Source organism: Mytilus trossulus, unplaced genomic scaffold, assembly GCF_036588685.1.
Source record: "Mytilus trossulus isolate FHL-02 unplaced genomic scaffold, PNRI_Mtr1.1.1.hap1 h1tg000187l__unscaffolded, whole genome shotgun sequence".
Taxonomy (NCBI): domain Eukaryota; kingdom Metazoa; phylum Mollusca; class Bivalvia; order Mytilida; family Mytilidae; genus Mytilus; species Mytilus trossulus.
The window spans coordinates 462318-473150 of NW_026963309.1; the positions used below are offsets into that span (position 1 = coordinate 462318).

Here is a 10833-nt window from a genome sequence, read left to right on the forward strand (position 1 = left end):
AGTTGTCGCATTGGCACTCATACCACATCTTCCTATATCTTGTATATCTAAGACACTGAGTTTCGCAGAACTCTTACACATTTCTTTATATAGATTTGACCGTTGGTTTTCCTGTTTGAATGGTTTAAGTCTTGATATTTCAGGGTCCTTAATATAGCTTATTGTTCGATGTGAGCCAAGGCTCTGTGTTGAAGACTGTTTTCAAGACCGTACTTTGACCTATAACTTATACTTTACTTTAACAAATTGTGTCTTGGATGGAAGGTATATATCTCATTGGCACTCATACAACATCTTTTTATATCTATGGTATGCCATCATGACCATGTAAACTACATCTCATATCTACATGTTCATATATATATACGGGAGTTAAGATGGATTTGAATACATATTATAGATCATATGCATGACCCAGCTAGCTTGGACTTAATATGTTAATTCAAATAATTAATATGCAGCAGGTAAATTATACATTTATACAAATTTAGCCTTTACCACATACAAATAATACATCACAGACTCAGTAATGCGGTTTACCGCCTTGTATGTGTTCTCATGTGTTTTTGTAAACTACCAAGCGTAGTAAACCGTTTACCACAAACATCACACCCATGAGGTTTATCGCCTGTACATGTATGTGTTCTCATATGAATTTTCAAATTACAATGCTCACTAAACCTTTTACCACATACATTACATTCATGAGGTTTGTCACCGGTATGTGTTCTCGTGTGTCTTCTTAAATGACCAAGCTGACTAAAATCTTTACCACATACATCACAGTTATAAGGTTTATCACCTGTATGTGTTCTCATGTGCTTCTTTAAATTACTATACTGACTGAATCCTTTACAACATAAATCACATATATAAGGTTTATCACCAGTGTGTGTTCTCATGTGATCCCGTAAATTACTTATACGACTAAACCTCTTACCACATACATCACAGTCATAAGGTTTATCACCTGTATGTGTCCTCATGTGAATCTGTAAACTATCAAGGCGACTAAATCCTTTACTACATACATCACATATATAAGGTTTATCACCTGTATGTGTTCTCATGTGATCCCGTAAATTACTTATACTACTAAATCCCTTACCACATTCACCACAGTCATAAGGTTTATCACCTGTAGTGTCCTCATGTGAATCTGTAAACTACCAAGGCGACTAAATCCTTTACTACATACATCACAGTGATGAGGTTTATCTCCAGTATGTATTCTCATATGTCTCTTTAAGGTACTACCTTGAGTAAATTCTCTAGCACAGACATCACATTTATGAGGTTTATCACCTGTATGTATTCTCATGTGTGCCTTTAAGTTACAACTGAGAGAAAAACGTTTATCACAAGCATCACATTTATGAGGTTTTTCACCAGTACATGTATCATTTGTATGTGTTCTCATATGTCTCTTTAAGTCACCACTCTGACTAAATATTCTAGCACAAACGTCACATTTATGAAATGTTTTACCAGCCTGTGTGTTGATGTGTCCCTGTATACAGCTATGCATAGTACCATTGATTGTGACTAAATCCTCTCCTCCCTCACTTATAGTACCATTGATTGCAACTAAATCCTCTCCTCCCTCACTTATAGTATCATTGATTGCATCTAAATCCTCTCCTCACTCACTTATAGTACAATTGATTGCGACTAAATCCTTTCCTCCCTTACGTATAGTACCATTGATTGTGACTAAATCTTCTCCTCCCTCTGACATCTTATTGTGTCCCTGTAGAGTACCATTGATTGTGACTAAATCCTCTCCTCCCTCTAACATCTTATCAATCATGTTAATAAGGTTTATCTCCAGTATGTGAGTTCTTACACCACTCTATAAGGAAAAAAAAGACATATTAATATGATAAACCTTTTGATAATTTGACTTTCATGTGCCAGGCTTACAAAAAATCTGCAAACCCGCATCATACTTACCCTAATGAGACCCACTTTAAATATGCATCTGTATGTTTGGGTAATTCTTACAACCTATATACAATGATATACATTTGTACATGATATTATATACGACATGGTAAACAAATTTATATGATGTACTGTCTCATTGATGTATAACTCAAATCTTATTTGTTCATAAGTAAAACAATGTTGGAAAATGTCAACAAAATTTACAAGCTCTGAATTCATAGTGTTAAAGGCTGTACTTTGACCTATTATTGTTAACTTGTTATGCATTGTTACTTGGATTGAGAGTGGTCTCATTGGCATCCATGTGACATAATCTTTAAAATCTAAACTTAAGTAAACTGTTGACTCAATTTGTGAAAGATGTGTCTCGCCGGTCTGTATAAATAAAATCAGAAAAGACAATCTTATGAACTGTTAACAGCAACATTGCAAATTATGAATCAATGTAAAGTTGCTTAACCATGAACTAGGGATAGGACCTCAAGATAGTTGTCAATCTGATATGCTTGGATAGATATAACCATGAACTAGGGATAGGACATCAAGATAGTTGTCAATCTGACATGCTTGGATAGATATAACTATGAACTAGGGATAGGACCTCAAGAAAGATGTCAATCTGATATGCTTGGATAGATATAACTATGAACTAGGGATAGGACCTCAAGATTGTTGTCAATCTGATATGCTTGGATAGATATAACTATGAACTAGGGATAGGACATCAAGATAGTTGTCAATCTGATATGCTTGGATAGATATAACTATGAACTAGGGATAGGACCTCAAGATAGTTGTCAATCTGATATGCTTGGATAGATATAACTATGAACTAGTGATAGGACCTCAAGATTGTTGTCAATCTGATATGCTTGCATAGATATAACCATGAACTAGGGATAGGAACTCAAGATAGTTGTCAATCTGATATGCTTGGATAGATATAACTATGAACTAGGGATAGGACCTCAAGATTGTTGTCAATCTGATATGCTTGGATAGATATAACTATGAACTAGGGATAGGACCTCAAGAAAGTTGTCAATCTGATATGCTTGCATACATATAACTATGAACTAGGGATAGGACCTCAAGATAGTTGTAAATCTGATATGCTTGCATAGATAAAACTATGAACTAGGGATAGGACCTCAAGATAGTTGTCAATCTGATATGCTTGGATAGATATAACTATGAACTAGGGATAGGACCTCAAGATAGTTGTCAATCTGTTATGCTTGGATAGATATAACTATGAACTAGGGATAGGACCTCAAGATTGTTGTCAATCTGATATGCTTGGATAGATATAACTATGAACTAGGGATAGGACCTCAAGATAGTTGTCAATCTGTTATGATTGGATAGATATAACTATGAACTAGGGATAGGACCTCAAGAAAGTTGTCAATCTGATATGCTTGGATAGATATAACTATGAACTAGGGATAGGACCTCAACATAGTTGTCAATCTGATATGCTTGGATAGATATAACTATGAACTAGGAATAGGACCTCAAGATATTCTGATAGTTGTCAATCTGATATGCTTGCATAGATATAACTATGAACTAAGGATAGGACCTCAAGATAGTTATCAATCTGATATGCTTGTATAGATATAACTATGAACTAGGGATAGGACCTGAAGATAGTTGTCAATCTGATATGCTTGGATAGATATATCTATGAACTAGGGATAGGACCTCAAGATATTTGTCAATCTGATATGCTTGCATAGATATGACTATGAACTAGGGATAGGAGAAGGACCTCAAGATAGATGTCAATCTGATATGCTTGGATAGATATAACTATGAACTAGGAATAGGACCTCAAGATAAGATAGTTGTCAATCTGTTATGCTTGGATAGATATAACTATTGTAACGTGTAACCGGGCGGGGACGTTTAGATGTTTTTATCCTCGGGTTCGTACCAGTTTCCTGGATTTGAAAAACAATTCAAAAGTTCTAAAGTCAATAAAAAGTTACACTATCACTATCAAATATGAAACAAATACTTAACTACATACAACGACTTTCAACACCTATCAACCTAACCCGAACTTGTTGAATTAAAAACTGTTTAAAACCCTTTCTGTCCGATACTGTTTAAAACCAACTGTTTGAAACTATAGTCTGGAACCTAAATGTATAGAACTGGTTTGAAACCTAAATGTATAAAACTGGTCTGGAACCTAAATGTATGAAACCGGTCAGACGGTTATTAGCTATTGTCTGAAATCTAAATGTTTTGAACCTGTCTGGAACCTAAATGTTTGAAACGGGTCAGCCGGTTTGGAACTTGTCTGAAACCTAAATGTTTGAAACGGGTCAGACGGTTTGGAACTATTGTCTGAAACCTAAATGGTTAAAACGGGACTAAACCTTAATGTATCAAACCGGCTGAAATCTAAAAGGTATAAAACTGTATTTAATAAACATGTCTATAACTGTCTGAACAACAGGGCAGCACTAAGGCATGGTATGTCAGCAAACACTCACTGCAATAGTGAGAGATGTGAGATGCAAAACCTTAGTACCAGCCCTGTTTGGACAATCTGTACCGAACCAACAGTCTCAGCCCTTTCTATATTCTTTCCGCAGGTTCCAAGCACTTCTCTTTACTTATACTAAACCGTCTGCCTGCTATTCACTACTTTCTTTCCAACCTATTCGATGTTAACTGTCTGCTGTCTTCGGTACAAATGACGATTTGAACTGAAAAGCTACCCACTATTTATACTTTAAACGCGGACCTCGAAGAGAGCACCCTAGCAACAAATATACAGGTAAAGCGTCTGATAGCAACCAAGGATAAACGGATGATTTTTGATACAGTTTTCAACGATAAACGGATGATATGGGAAACTTATAGAGACATCGGAAGATATAAAACTGACCTTCTTAAACTGCAAATTCGTAACACTACCCACGCCTCCGATTTCATGCGTCCTCGCATGAGTTTTACAATTTTATACTGACTTAAACAAAACACAATCAAAACTGTTCTCGTTAAAACTAGCTGACACCATACCAAGGTTCTACTTTAAACCTCAATGTATCCACTCATTCCGCAGAATACCTCTGCCAGCAACTGTTTGTACACCGAGGGTTATACCATGATAACCAACTAATGGCTTTCCTACAACAATCTGCCGGCAAGCGTCAGACCTAGGGGTACCTTAGCCTACTCACAGTTTCGGGGTTCCTGTCAGCCTCGTTCGACTAGCATGTTCTTTCTGTTTTGTTAGCTAAGTTCCTATTTTCCAAATATTAGTATCATACTTTTATTCACATTTATACAAGCAACTGAATACTGAACTTAAATTAAATTTTGACCAGATAAAACCGTTTCAAATATTCCATTTTGAATACCACTTGAAAAGTTGTGTTGCCAAAAACCGGTTTAAAACAATTTTGCCTCACAACAGGCCACTTATGGACCGCTCAATAAGAGTTGCTGTAAAGGGTTCTTTAACGTGCACAAGACGTGGTACTTCCTGAACACGGGACCTCGGATTTAACCTCCCCATCCGACGGACGGACAGTCATAGACAATAACAAAATACTAAACAGAAATGCTCGACAAATCCCACCGCTAAGCCACCATTTGTAACGTGTAACCGGGCGGGGACGTTTAGATGTTTTTATCCTCGGGTTCGTACCAGTTTCCTGGATTTGAAAAGCAATTCAAAAGTTCTAAAGTCAATAAAAAGTTACACTATCACTATCAAATATGAAACAAATACTTAACTACATACAACGATTTTCAACACCTATCAACCTAACCCGAACTTGTTGAATTAAAAACTGTTTAAAACCCTTTCTGTCCGATACTGTTTAAAACCAACTGTTTGAAACTATAGTCTGGAACCTAAATGTATAGAACTGGTTTGAAACCTAAATGTATAAAACTGGTCTGGAACCTAAATGTATGAAACCGGTCAGACGGTTATTAGCTATTGTCTGAAATCTAAATGTTTTGAACCTGTCTGGAACCTAAATGTTTGAAACGGGTCAGACGGTTTGGAACTTGTCTGAAACCTAAATGTTTGAAACGGGTCAGACGGTTTGGAACTATTGTCTGAAACCTAAATGGTTAAAACGGGACTAAACCTTAATGTATCAAACCGGCTGAAATCTAAAAGGTATAAAACTGTATTTAATAAACATGTCTATAACTGTCTGAACAACAGGGCAGCACTAAGGCATGGTATGTCAGCAAACACTCACTGCAATAGTGAGAGATGTGAGATGCAAAACCTTAGTACCAGCCCTGTTTGGACAATCTGTACCGAACCAACAGTCTCAGCCCTTTCTATATTCTTTCCGCAGGTTCCAAGCACTTCTCTTTACTTATACTAAACCGTCTGCCTGCTATTCACTACTTTCTTTCCAACCTATTCGATGTTAACTGTCTGCTGTCTTCGGTACAAATGACGATTTGAACTGAAAAGCTACCCACTATTTATACTTTAAACGCGGACCTCGAAGAGAGCACCCTAGCAACAAATATACAGGTAAAGCGTCTGATAGCAACCAAGGATAAAGGGATGATTTTTGATACAGTTTTCAACGATAAACGGATGATATGGGAAACTTATAGAGACATCGGAAGATATAAAACTGTAGAACTATTATAACCTTCTTAAACTGCAAATTCGTAACACTATGAACTAATGATAGGACCTCAAGATAGTTGTCAATCTGATATGTTTGCATAGATATAACTATGAACTAGGGATAGGACCTCAAGATAAGATAGTTGTCAATCTGTTATGCTTGGATAGATATAACTATGAACTAGGGATAGGACCTCAAGATAGTTGTCAATCTGATATGCTTGGATAGATATAACCATGAACTAGGGATAGGACCTCAAGAAAGTTGTCACTCTGATATGCTTGGATAGATATAACTATGAAATCTAGGAATAGGACCTCAAGATATTCTGATAGTTGTCAATCTGATATGCTTGGATAGATTTAACTATGAACTAGGGATAGGACCTCAAGATAGTTGTCAATCTGATATGCTTGGATAGATATAACCATGAACTAGGGATAGGACCTCAAGATAGTTGTCAACAGGGTTGGCAAAAACCCGGTTTTATGAGTATTGCCCAGCCCAGTGTGAAATACTGGGAAAACCCGGGTTTTACTGGGTTAAAGTGGGTAATACTGGGCAATACTGGGTAATATAAAATACTTGTCGGAATTTTATAGAGGATTCATTGATCAAACACAAATTTTATAATTCAAGATATATATAAACTTTGTTTGTTTGGATTGGTAAAACTGTAAATCATAAAGCAAAAACCTTTTTTTTTTAAATTAATATAACTCCTATTAAGAATTAACTATTACATGTAAGAAAAATTACATTTAAATAAAGTATATATGTACTGTCACTAATTAGTAAGTAAATATTCTGATTAGAATGCAGATTTGTTTATGTAACAATAATCAGCCCTTTCAATTTTAATAGTGTTGATGGCATGACCCCTTAGGGTGTTTATTTAGCAATATGATATATGTATGAATGTATAACATTTAAATTAACAATTCACTTAAACATTGCAATAATTATTTTTTTCAAAGTAAGGATTATTGAAACAATGCTTGGTAATTAACAAGGTTTCCTGAAATGTGCAAAACTTGTATTCCGGCTACATAGAAGGGAATGAAATTGATTTTTCATTCTTTTAGAAATGACTGTCAATGGTTATCTGTATAAAAAGTTTTATATTAAAATAAGCTAAAACCAGATGCTCCGCAGGGCGTAGCTTTATACGACCGCAGAGGTTGAACCCTGAACAGTTGGGGCAAGTATGGACACAACATTCAAGCTGGATTCAGCTCTAAATTTGGATTGTGATTAAATAGTTGACACAGCATAGGTTTCTGACACAGAATGAATGTATTCAAATGAACTTAAAAGTTTTGTTTTCCCTTAGAGCAATTCACTATGCTGTTGAATATTAATCCTCTCAAAAAAATGTTTGAAGAAATTTTCTTTTTATTTATGAAATTTCAAATGAGAAAAATTGAACCCAATTTTTTAATCACATCCCCCTTTCCCTTATTCCAAAACTAATTTCAATTAAAATATTCTAATGGAGTTTGCAACAATTACTACTCATTTAAATACATCATAAAATATTAAGATGTAAAAAAAACTGCTTGTTATCACTGAATGGTAAAGATTATTTAAATTTATCAGTTGGTAGTAAAAAGTGAATATACATTGTATATTGTATATAACAAAGATTTAAGTTGATTCTGGACAAAGAAAGATAACTCCAATTAAAAAAAATTATTGCAGATATTTCTTGCTTACTTTACTGGACAAAGAAAGATAACTCTTAATTAAAAAAAAATTTGCTATTTCACAATATTGTGAAATTAGATATTTCTTGCCATTGCACAATACTGTGCAATTGAAAAGACTTGCTATTGCACAATACTTAATATAATAATTTTAGATCCTGATTTAGACCAACTTGAAAACTGGGCCCATAATCAAAAATCTAAGTACATGTTTAGATTCAGCATATCAAAGAGGCCCAAGAATTTGATTTTTGTTAAAATCAAACTTAGTTTAATTTTGGACCCTTTGCACTTTAATTTAGACCAATTTTAAAACTGGACCAAAAATTAAGAATCTACATACACAGTTAGATTTGGCATATCAAGGAACCCCAATTATTCAATTTTTGATGAAATCAAACAATGTTTAATTTTGGACCTCGATTTGGGCCAACTTGAAAACTGGGCCAATAATCAAGAATCTAAGTACATTTTTAGATTCAGCATATCAAAGAACCCCAAGGTTTCAATTTTTGTTAAAATCAAACTAAGTTTAATTTTGGACCCTTTGGACCTTAATGTAGACCAATTTGAAAACAGGACCAAAAATTAAGAATCTACATACACAGTTAGATTCGGCATATTAAAGAACCCCAATTATTCAATTTTGATGAAATCAAACAAAGTTTAATTTTGGACCCTTTGGGCCCCTTTTTCCTTAACTGTTGGGACCAAAACTCCCAAAATCAATACCAACCTTCCTTTTATAGTCATAAACCTTGTGTTTACATTTCATAGATTTCTATTCACTTATACTAACGCTATGGTGGGAAAACCAAGAAAAATGCTTTTTTGGGTCCCTTTTTGGCCCCTAATTCCTAAACTGTTGGGACCAAAACTCCCAAAATCAATACCAACCTTCCTTTTGTGGTCATAAACATTGTGTTTAAATTTCATTGATTTCTATTTACTTTAACTAAAGTTATTGTGCGAAAACCAAGAATAATGCTTATTTGGGCCCTTTTTTGGCCCCTAATTCCTAAACTGTTGAAACCAAATCTCCCAAAATCAATCCCAACCTTTCTTTTGTGGTCATAAACCTTGTGTCAAAATTTCATAGATTTCTATTAACTTAAACTAAAGTTATAGTGCGAAAACCAAGAAAATGCTTATTTGGGCCCTTTTTGGCCCCTAATTCCTAAAATATTGGGACCAAAACTCCCAAAATCAATACCAGCCTTCCTTTTATGGTCATAAACCTTGTGTTAAAATTTCATAGATTTCTATTCACTTTTACTAAAGTTAGAGTGCGAAAACTAAAAGTATTCGGACGACGACGACGACGACGACGACGCCGACGACGACGACGACGACGACGACGACGACGACGCCAACGTGATAGCAATATACGACGAAAATTTTTTCAAAATTTGCGGTCGTATAAAAATCATATTGCCCAGTAAAGCCCAGTATTGCCAATTTCTGGGAGTATTGCCCAGGCCAGGAAAACCCGGGATTTCCCACCCGGGAATTCCCAGGCGGGTAATACTTTGCCAACCCTGGTTGTCAATCTGATATGCTTGGATAGATCGATATAACCATGAACTAGGGATAGGACCTCAAGATAGTTGTCAATCTGATATGCTTGGATAGATCGATATAACCATGAACTAGGGATAGGACCTCAAGATAGTTGTCAATCTGATATGCTTGGATATATCGATATAACCATGAACTAGGGATAGGACCTCAAGATAGTTGTCAATCTGATATGCTTGGATAGATCGATATAACCATGAACTAGGGATAGGACCTCAAGATAGTTGCCAATCTGATATGCTTGGATAGATCGATATAACCATGAACTAGGGATAGGACCTCAAGATAGTTGTCAATCTGATATGCTTGGATAGATCGATATAACCATGAACTAGGGATAGGACCTCAAGATAGTTGTCAATCTGATATGCTTGGATAGATCGATATAACCATGTACTAGGGATAGGACCTCAAGATAGTTGTCAATCTGATATGCTTGGATAGATCGATATAACCATGAACTAGGGATAGGACCTCAAGATAGTTGCCAATCTGATATGATTGGATAGATGTTGAACTTTCAAATGACTTTGGAGAAAACACCACAATAAATTAAGTTACTACAATTGTACTAGACCATGATTGACCTTGGTTGCAATAACAGTGTAGGAGTCATGTGGAATACCTACAATCCCATAATGGGGCGGACAAACGGACAGACAGTGGTAACATATATAGTATTATAAAATTGAGAATGGAAATGGGGAATGTGTCAAAGAGACAACAACCCGAAGTAAAAAACAACAGCAGAAGGTCACCAACAGGTCTTCAATGTAGCGAAAAATTCCCGCACCTGGAGGATATATATAAATATAAATGTAAAGTCTCTGAATGATTGTATAATAAAAACTAGAACACAAATTCCCATACGTTTCGGCCATTACGGCCTTCTTCGTTGGAATAAATTACATATATAAATTAACCAGATGCTTCGCAGGGCGTAGCTTTATACGACCGCAGAGGTTGAACCCTGA

General features: G+C 35.4%; 1 pseudogene; it reads right to left on the reverse strand.

The window, feature by feature from the left end:
- Positions 1 to 428: 428 nt before the first annotated feature.
- Positions 429 to 2166, reverse strand: LOC134700873 (zinc finger protein 664-like; annotated as a pseudogene).
- Positions 2167 to 10833: the final 8667 nt, after the last annotated feature.